The 9,061-nt window shown below is 44.8% G+C and overlaps 2 pseudogenes; one reads left to right on the forward strand and one right to left on the reverse strand.

Moving 5' to 3' along the window:
• Positions 1-1,727: 1,727 nt before the first annotated feature.
• LOC127670986 (peptidyl-prolyl cis-trans isomerase FKBP3-like) lies at positions 1,728-2,389 on the reverse strand (annotated as a pseudogene).
• Positions 2,390-5,614: 3,225 nt separating this feature from the next.
• Positions 5,615-6,423, forward strand: LOC127670661 (sperm motility kinase X-like; annotated as a pseudogene).
• The last annotated feature ends 2,638 nt before the right edge of the window (positions 6,424-9,061 follow it).

Genomic DNA, 9,061 nt, shown 5'->3' on the forward strand with positions numbered 1-9,061 from the left:
ATCCGTGACACTATTAATAATACTCTGTTATGCTTGAAGAAGGGAGGCTAGCATGACTGTCTTCAGTCCTCTAAGAGGCTCCACCCAGCAGATGACTCAGACAGATTTAGACAGCCACAGCCAATCTGGATGGAGCTTGGGGAAGAATAGGAAGGATTGTGGGCCCTAAGGGAATGGGAATTCCACAGGAAGACAGACAGAATCTACTAACCTGTACCCTTGGGATTCTCAGGGACTGATCCACCAACTAAAGAACACACAGGGGTAGACCTAGCCCTCCCCATACATATATAACAAATATGCAGCTTGCTCTTCATGCAGGTCCCGAACAACTAGAGCAGGAACTATCTATCCTAAGAGCTGTTGCCTAGATATGGGATATGTTCTCTCTGGGCTGCGTTTTCTGGCCTCAGTAGGAGAGGATGCACTTAGTATAACAAAGACTTGATGTGCCAGGGTGGGGGTGTAACCAGAGTTGGCCCCCACTGGCTCAGAAAGGAAAGAGGGATGGGGCCAGGAAAAGAGTAGTAAATGGTATGTAAAGTGAATAAGTAAAAAGAAATATTAAATAAAAAATTATTAAAAAACATTTTTTTTTTTTGCTGGTGCAATTACCTCACAACATGAAGTCATGTGTGCATCCTTGATTTTGTTTATTTGATCTTTTATGGGTCAGGACCAAATTGATCCTCTTATTATGGCTCTGTAATACATCTTAAGATATGGAATGTATTGCCCACAATATTTTCCCTTTTGCTTCTGATGCTATTGGCACCCCGGGGTCTTTTGTGGTTCCATATGAAGGTAAGGTTCACTTTTTTCTATTGAAATGAAGAATGAGATGAGGATTTTCGGGGGGGGGGTTGAATCAAATCTATAAAAAGTTTTGGTATAATACTCATTTTAACAATCCAGGAGTAAGACATTGTCTTTATCTCTTTCTTCAGAGGTTGAAAGCTTCCATTGTAGATTCCCATCACCTCTTTGTTGTTTATTTCCAGGCACTTTATTTTCTTTGAGTCTGGTGGAGTGGAGTATGCTCATGATCTTTCTCATTTTTTAATGTTTGATGTATAGAAAAGCTATTGATTTATGCATATTGAATCTCTATGCTGCCACATTGCTGAATTTGCCATTTCTAGAAGGTTTTTGTTCAGATTCCTGGGATCTCTAATATCTAGTATCTTGTCCACTGTACACTGGGATAGCTGGATATCTTCCTTCCTTATTGTGTGCCTCTAATTTCCTTCCCTTGCTTATTACCTCAGCTGCACTTTGAGAACAGTGAAGATAGCAAGTACTATTGACAATGTTTGGGAGCACCAGATGTCGCTGTCCCATTACTGAATTCAGAGGGGTTGATTGATTTAATCTTTAATCCATATCAGATAATGTTGGCTGAGGGTTACTCACATATATCTTTTCACTAGGCTGAAGTATTGTCCCTGTGGTTCTACATTCTCCTAAGACTTTTATCATGAGGGCATAACGTATTTATCAAATAAATTTTCTGCATCTAGCTGTCTTGAATACTTTACATGACTGTAGGAATATGTCTGAGACTTAAGGGGAGTTACAGGGAATTAAATTTCTCAAAAGTTGAGATCAAGTAAACAAACTTTAACTCTTTAAATTTTCCTGTTGACTCTTCTGTCATGATAGTAACAAGTTCCAATTGGCCACATTAGGTTTTTATCCATGCTGACGTCCGATCTGAAGTACCGGTTTCAGTCAATATCTACTAGTTCCACTACAAAAGTGAGTTTGGAGTTTGGTGGAATTCTGGCATCGGGCTGTCCTTTCTTTCTGTAGGCCCATTCTGGTTCAATCACCAGTCGAGCCTTTTCTTCTTTATTCATAGTCAAGAGTGCTCCATCCCATCTTCTGTTAACCTTGCCTACTCCAACCTTAAAACTTAAAAGCTTGGCATTTTTCTTCTTTGACCTTGTTTGAATATTAGGATCAAAAACAGTTCCATCTGGGAGTGTCCCCATTTACCAGCAGTGAACAACATCTCGCTTTTTAGGAATGTTGGTTTTTATCTCCATTTTTTTTAGAAGATTTTGTATATTTTGGTGGACCCTCGAGAGTCTCCTCAGACTTGGAATCTTTGGGTTTATCGTCACCAAGCTTCACGTTTCTCACCTGTTCAGACGCTTTACTTCCGGTTTCAGCAATCTTGAGACACTTTCAAAAAGATGGTTATAGCACTAACCAAATGGTCCTCATTAGCAGTCTTAGTTACATTTTCTTATGTTTCCGAGTAATTTATGCTCTGTGAGAAACGAATCTGAACCGGGATCCTGCAGAAACTTGATGATGTCCTTCCTTCTTGGGCAGCTGCTCCCTGCTCCACAGTCCATGCACGCTACGGAACAGCCTCAGCCATCTTCCACCGCTGCTGCCGCTGCACTGTTTGCAAGTGTGTTGTGGAATATTTTTTAGTATTGTATCTTCTTTCTTAATTTCCTCCTTTTCATTTTTTTCTTTCCTCCTCCTCCTCCCCCTTCCTCTTCCTCCTCCTCTTCCTCCTCCTCCCCTTCCTCCTCCCCTTCCTCCTCCCTTTCCTCCTCCCCTTCCTCCTCCCCTTCCTCCTCCCCTTCCTCCTCCCCTTCCTCCTCCATTTCCCCCTCCCCTTCCTCCTCCCTTTCCTCCTTCCCTTCCTCCTCCCCTTCCTCCTCCTCCCCTTCCTCCTCCTCCTCTTCCTCCTCCTCTTCTTCCTCTTCCCCCCTCCTCCAATCACATTGTGCCTAATGGTGGCTTCCCTGAGGACTGTATGAAGGCCTGCTGTGTGGGTTGCACTTGGTCGTTCTCTCTCCATGTGCAGGGTGACCCATCATGTTAGAATGACAAATTCCTCTTGTTTTTTACATCGATTCCTGACTCTGAGTTGTTCATTCAGGAGATCCTGGTAAGCTAAGGCTCACTAGAGACTTACAGAACAACTAAGTTTGAATTTTTTTTTCCTCAAATTTTCAGGTTTCATTAAATTAAAATATTTGTTTTACTGATTTCTTTTATTAATGTTAGCACTTATAGGTATCTATTTACCTCATAGGACTACTTTAAGTATGTGACACTGATTATGTAATGTTGGAATTTTACGCTTTCACATTTTGAAAATCTTTTTCTTCATTAACATAATTATTCAGTAATGCTTTTTTTTATTTCCAGGAGTTTGTAAATTTCTTAGGGATTTATTTGTTGTTAGTTGTAAGCTTTATTACATTCTGCTCAGATTGTAGTGCCTGAGTTGTTAACGTTCCCTGTCCCCATTCCTGTGATGTTACAGCTGAGAAGCCGCCAAGGCCACTGCATGTCCTTTTCTGCCTCATCCTGTGACAACCATGAGGTACATCAGCCTGTGACAACCATGAGGTACATCAGCCTGTGACAACCATGAGGTACATCAGCCTGTGACAACCGCGAGGTGCTTCAGCCTGTGACCACCGTGAGGTACATCAGCAGGAGCCACCACTGCAGTGTGCTTACTCTCCACCCTCTTCCTGCCATCAACATGAGGTGCCACAACAGGGGCTGCCATGGGGCAGTGTCCTTTCCACCTGTCCTGAAGAGCTCCATGACTGAACCCTAGAACCTAAGTCAAAGCAACCTGTGGCCTGAAAGGACTTCCCAGCCTGGCCAATGGAGCATATGTGGAAGAAACAGGGTGAAACAAATAAATACAAACACCAAAAAACAAAACTGAGTAATCACTAAGCAAAAAACCCACTAGTTCCTGAGGGAAAAAAAAACCCACCAAACTCTGAGCTCCAGAAGATCAGGACATGACATTCCAGCAATCTTCACCTATTTCTAAGGGAAATGTCTACCCTTAGAAATCTGTGCCTGCTAAGGATCCAGGACAAGCTTTGATTGCTTGGTCTTGGAGCAGAGAGCCCCTCTCCTGGATGCTTCCTCACCCCCAAATCTCCGAAATGAAGTTTGTTGTACTTTTATACATCTGGTTGGAAACACACACTCAAATGTGTGCACATACACACACACACACACACACACACACACACACACGAGAGAGAGAGAGAGAGAGAGAGAGAGAGAGAGAGAGAGAGAGAGAGAGAGAGAGAGAGAGAGAGAGGGAGAGAGATTCTCTTGTCCCCACCCCATCTAAAACATTCCTTTTGACATGAGACTAAAACCCTAGTGGGGGAACCCCAACATTCCCTCCAAACCCCTCATGCCATGAATCTAAATAGAGCTCTCCCTCCCTTAAGGTGTCTCTTGTCCAGTGCTTGCTCTCAGTGAAATGAACAGTAACAGACAGAGCACCTTGTAAGGAGTGAGAAAAATCACTGTGGGTTGTGCCAGCTCTGATTGGTCACTAATGCTCTGATGACACAGAGAGCCATTGTGAGGAATGACCAAGAGCTGATCATATAGTGCACTGTCCGGGCTGTTTTGTGTCCTTCTGTGCAGAGAACTGTTTGGTAGTGAACTGCAGGACTCGGTAGTTGGATCAGATTTGGACATCGGTGATTGTTTGGATTTCGACATTGAACATCAGCTACATGTCCACAGACTGAGTTCTTTCCTGCTGTTTCCGTAAACTCAGAGGTTTGGGTTTCTGTTTATGTGATTTCATTCATTTGGGAGCTTTGTTTACAGCTTTGCCTTCTTGTTGTTTGCTTGTTCGTTTAATTATTTTCATTTTGCTTTCTGGATTAACATCCATGTGTTTTCCTTCCTTCCCCCTCCTTTCTCCTTCCTTTCTTCGTTTCTCTTTCCTTCTTCAGTTTGTTTTATTGTTCCTGGGAGACTGGATTTCTTTGTATGGCCTTGGCCAACCTGTAACTTTCTGTGTAGACCAGGGTAGCTTCAAACTCAAAGATTTGCCTGCCTCCGGAGTGCTGGGATGAAATGTGGGAAGAAACCTGATCAGCGTCCCTCCCTGGCCAACATCCATATTTGTTTTCCTAACTTCTCTTTTGACTTTGTCACTGTCTGTTACTCTCTAGCTCATCCTGCCTCTTATCCTCCAGTCCCCTCAGAGTTCCCCTTCCCTTTAATTCAACCTCAAACCACCAGTATCCTGAATATAAGGAAAAAATTGTGGTATATATCTCTGTTGGACTAAGATGTTCTGTATATCAGAGTGACCTCAACATCCATTCCAGAAAAATACTGACAAATTTTCATTCTTATTCATAGGTGCTGTGTGACTTTTGCCCCCATCCCGTGTAGATACTGTATCTACTGGGGCAAGTTGCATCCCACACATTTCTGGGTAAAGCTATCTTGATGTTCAAGTGTGGCATTTAGCTCAGTCCTTCATGATGGACGTCTTGGGTAAGCTTGTCAATGTTCTGCTCCTTTGAAATTGGGATCCTTGTTCTCCTGGCTAAAATTTTATCTTCCATCACCCTTGCTCTCTTTCTGCTCTGAGCCTTCTTCCTTCTTTCCATCCTCTGTGTTTGTCTTTGCTTTGTTCTGGTTTCCCTGTGTCCTTAGGCAGAGCCAGACTCGTCTATGGAAGTGTCTGTGTCTCTTATTCTCAGAATCTCTAGTAGTAACCTATCTTAGAAGGAATTCTGATCTCTTTTCCCTGCCATCTTTGCTTGCTGTAGCTCCTGGTGACCAAGAGAATGGAAGTGCGATGTCGGGGGACATCGAGGCCAGTTGTCATGAAGGGAACCCCCTGGCACAGCATTACTATATCCTGGGCACCCTAGATAAAGGGTCTTTTGCAGAAGTCAAAGTGGCTCTCCACCTTATGACCCAGACCATGGTAGCCATCAAGATATTGAAAAGGGGCACAAATATAGACTTCCTGGTCATCTCTGAGATAGATCTTGTGAAATCCCTGAACCATAGTCACATAATACAGTTGTTCCAGATATTCGAGACAAGGCACAAAACGTACCTGGTGATGGAATATGCAGCCCGGGGATCCCTGCTGAAACACATCAACAAGTGTGGGCATCTGGACGAGGAAGAGGCACGTAGGATATTTACAGAACTCTCTTTGGCCGTCAACTATATCCACAGTCAGAATATTGTCCACCGAGACATCAAGGCCGAGAACATCCTATTGGATTGGGAGGGGCATGTGAAACTGACTGACTTTGGCTTAGGCAAAAGACTGGCCTCTGGGGAAAAGTTCAAAGGATTTTGTGGCACACCACAATATTGTGCTCCTGAAGTGTTTGATCACAAACAATATGATGGCCTCCCAACTGACATCTGGAGTCTCGGTGTAGTATTATACTATTTAGTTATTGGCCACCTTCCCTTCCGAGAGACAGTGCACTCCAAGATAAAGCATCTGATCCTAGCCCGGAGCTGTTGGATCCCGTATCACCTGTCTCCAGAGCTTCGAGACCTATTAAAGAGATTAATGACTATAGACCCCTTAAGGAGGCCATCCATTAAAGAAATATTGGTACACCCGTGGCTGTGCCATGATCAAGACCCATTGAGATCTTCAGAGGAAATCCCTAGAGAACCAGAATCCAACCTCGCTTTTGACATGTTTCTTATGGGGTACAACATTAAAGAGCTCAGGGAGGCTTTGAGGGAACAGAAGTACAATCATGATATGGCGACTTATTTGATTATAAAAAAGAAGTATACCAGGCAGCCCCAATTTTATCACGATGGAGGGCAGGGCAGTACTCTGGACCCTACAAAAGCCCCCAACCCTCCCTGGCCTGTAAGGAAGGGAACCAGTGCCCGTACTCTTTCCACCTTCACTTTGCCCACTCTCTCTGAGCTGCCCGGATGTGGAAGGAAAGGCTGTAGGAGGAGGCATAGTGTACCTCCCAGCCTTTCTTCCCTTGAGAGTAGCTTTCTGGAGAACACCTCCCCACTCCAGGGGCTTATTCCTCATGTTGGAAAGAGCACATTCAGAGTGGAGAGAAGCATCAATTCCACAAAATCATCATCAAGAAAAAGAAAGGCAACAACAACAACGCTAACCTCATCATCAGGAGCCCCATGGTCACTTTTCATATCCACACAATCCTCAACCTTTGAAAACACGCAAGATATGGCCCAAGAGAGCTCTAGTGCTACAGACACAAGTAGCAGCATGTCCTCCTGGGAGTCCAGAACCAGCAGCCCTTCCCCCAGTGAGGAGAACCAGGAAGAGAATATAGGCATCGAAACCTTACAAGACACCAGCTCATCCTCAAGGGAAACAGTCCATCAGGAGCAGCTCCGAGGGAGGTCCCAGGGTGTGCCAAGAGTCCCACTGAGAAAGCGTGCCTGGAGGGGCCTGAAGAAGAGGATTTCCAAAGCCTTAAGGAACTTGTGTTGCTGCCTCCCAGTGAAAAATAACAAGGTCATGGCAGCCAATGAAGAGTGCTTCAGAGACACAGGCTGAAACAAGTAGGTGGGGTGTGATTGGAAAGGATGCACTCTCTAGTTTCTCCTTCCCTTAACATATTCCAGCATGCACACTAAGGGTGTTGGTGACATTGGGTCTATCATGCCAGAGAGAAAAATCCCATCCTGTTCTTCCTCCTCCTAAGACTACACCCTTCCTCAAAACTTGAGCAACATGTAGACAGCAGAGGATAGTGGCCTAATGCTAGGCAAGGATGCTGGAAATGTGTGAAGGGATCAATGGAGCACTTGGGCAGAATCAGCCTGAGGTCCCATGCCATCACAGGGCCAGCACAGCCAAGCATAAGTCCTGAAGATTTCTAAGATTTCTTCTGTCTGTTTCAAGGGCTATCAGAGGCCCTATGGTCCCTAGAGGATGATACCAGAGAGTGGAGAGGAGTCTGCTGAGGATGCAGACAGGAGCAGGGAGGACAGAGCCAGACAGGAATTTCAGGTGGCTGTATGGCAGAGAGAAGATCTGTCTATAGTGCAGGTTTAAATTAGAGGCAAAATATTATTTTTCCCCTGAAGTCTGAAGGAAGACTCTAAGAAGTTCTGAATGATTTTCCTCCCGTCCCCTGTAGGGAGTTCCACACTGGGCAGCAGTCCCAGGATAGCTGTGGCCCAGTGAGTTAATCTTCACAGCACTCAGAAGCCCCTGGAAGAAACATCCATGGAGTGCTAGTGGTTACCAAGGATACTGAGAAGAAACACCAGACTTCAGAGAACCTTCATGCACAGTGAGAATGTCAGCTCAGCACCCTGTCTCCAGGTGTACTTGTGAGCTGAGGAGAGAGTGGTCCTGGAGGCAGAGGAAGGAACCCAGAAGACCTGACCTGTTGCATGTATCCAACAGATATGTCTGATATTGTAAGAGGTGGTAACAGAACTGCGAAGCCATGAGTGTCCATTGGAGTCCAGAAGTGAATACAGAGTGGGCAGAGATGGTTCAGACCCACAGCTCTGATGCAGAGCAGAGCATCCTGATTACTGCATAGTCACACTGAGAGAGATCCTGAAGCCCTCACAAAACCACCAGCTCTAGTCTCGGATTGTGTATGTTGCACTCAAATTTGAGCCATTTGATGAGTATTCTTTACATCTGGTTGGACACACAACACAGCCACACAACACACACACACAGAGACACACAAAGAGGCACAGTCAGTACTAATGCTGTTTCCTTGAAGTGGAGAGAGCCCACGTTACAAACAAGGTAATTTCATAGTTTGAGTGACTCTGCCTTCTGTAACCTTTCCCCAAATCAATTTTCTCTTGTCTCCACTCCCTTCTGACAAAGTAACTCCCTATTCTCATCCTTTCTGGGAGTCATGGGAAGTGAGCATGGGCATTGTTCCCCACTTTGGCCCAGGGTGCACAGCCATGTGCAAGGTGAGGCTTACCTATGCACCATCTTTTGAGGAGATCCAAGGTGAGATCTGAAGTGCTTGCCATTTGACTCCAGAGAAGGTGCTGGTAAGAAGCATTGCAGTGGGGTGGGGGTGGGGGGGCAATGTTGATGGTAAAACAGATGAGTCCCCCTGACAGGACAGTGTAAGTTTTCCTTTGGGTGGCCCATGGTGACTTGCCCCATTCCCTCCAAGTATAAAGACAAAGAGAACTTCAAATGTGTTAAAGAGGAACTCAACCCCTCTGTCCCCTGACACCACGCTGTATTACAAACTATTTGGTATATATTGATATGTTTTCCCTTAGA

This window comes from Apodemus sylvaticus, chromosome 20 (assembly GCF_947179515.1).
Source record: "Apodemus sylvaticus chromosome 20, mApoSyl1.1, whole genome shotgun sequence".
NCBI classification, from domain to species: Eukaryota; Metazoa; Chordata; class Mammalia; order Rodentia; family Muridae; genus Apodemus; species Apodemus sylvaticus.